The sequence below is a fragment of the Ursus maritimus genome, unplaced genomic scaffold (assembly GCF_017311325.1).
Source record: "Ursus maritimus isolate PB19 unplaced genomic scaffold, ASM1731132v1 scaffold_14, whole genome shotgun sequence".
Taxonomy (NCBI): domain Eukaryota; kingdom Metazoa; phylum Chordata; class Mammalia; order Carnivora; family Ursidae; genus Ursus; species Ursus maritimus.
Window position 1 is genome coordinate 59,207,020 of NW_024423786.1, and position 1,359 is coordinate 59,208,378.

The window sequence follows — 1,359 nt, forward strand, 5'->3', positions numbered from 1 at the left end:
CCCCCCCCCCCCCCCCCCCCCCCCCGCCCGGCAGTAAGTCCGCCTGAATGACCCTGTGTTAACCGAACGGAGTCACCTCCTCTGTTCTCTGGTCTCAAGGGGCCTTCTCGGTTTGCGGGATCCTCGACTGTCCCTTCCCCACGTCCTAACCGCACTTACTTTGTATTCACGCCATGCCCAACTGTCTACCCACTGGCTGCCTGGCACTGCAGCGGCAGGACGGGGGTAGAGAGTGGGGGACAGGCGTGGCGGGAGAATAAATACGAGGGGGAGCATGAGAATAGGCGTCTGGGGAAACTAAAGGTTGGCGGGTCAACGTCAGAGGCTCTAACACGAAGGAGGGTAGGAAACTCGGTGAGACAGATGCTGGGTGGGCACGAGGCCATGAAGCAGAGGGGGAGGGGGTAGCCAAGGGCTTATTATCCTGACTTACTTCTGAATTTCTGAGGGAGGAATTTAATTATCGGAGGACCATGGGGCCAAGTAGATTAATCTGCTCCTGCTGAGACACTGCTATGACAAACAGTATCCGTATCCACCAGTTACTGAGCACGCGCTCAACATGCAATGAACTCCTGAGTTTTTTGGGTTTTTTCTTAAGCTGGGTGTGGAGCCCACGCAGGGGTTCAAATTCACGACCCTGAGCTGAAATCGGGAGTCGCACGCATACCCACCTGAGCCACCCAGGCGCCCCTGGACTCCTGAGTTCTGAACACTGTGGGCTTCACCCTTGTGTCCAGGTCACGTCCATATATTAAGTGCATTGAGACAAATCGTATTATTGCACCTACGGGGCCAACCGGGTGTGAGCTGCTGCTTCCGTAGAAAGCCGCCAGCTCCTCCTGAGCGCGGACACGCTCGCATCCTAGTGTCATCAGCTCTGTTAGTTCACATGTAACAAACCCAGCGACTTGGAAGAACAGAAATGCACTCCCTCTGTGCTCTGGAGCCCAGGCATCGAAACAAGGGCGTCACGCTCCCCTGGAGGCGCCAGGGAGGAACCTCATCTTGGTCTCTCGCAGCGGGCGCTGGCTACTGGGCGCGTGGCCGCACCGCCCCCACCAGCCTCGGCGGTCACCCTGCCCCCCCTCTTCTGTCTCCGATCTGCCTCTGCCTTTCTCTAGTGAAGGCACTGGCCAATGGGCTTCGGGCCCATGCAGATAATTCAGGATGCTCCCCTTAGCTCTAGATCCTTAATTATTTCTGCAAAGACCGTTTTTTCCAAGTAAGGCACAATGACAGGTTCCAGGAATCAGGACGTGGACCTACCTTCAGGAGAATCACCATTTAACCCCCTATACTGGGAGATTTTTTTTTTTTTTTTTAAGATTTGAGAGAGAGAGAGCGCACGCGCGTTCG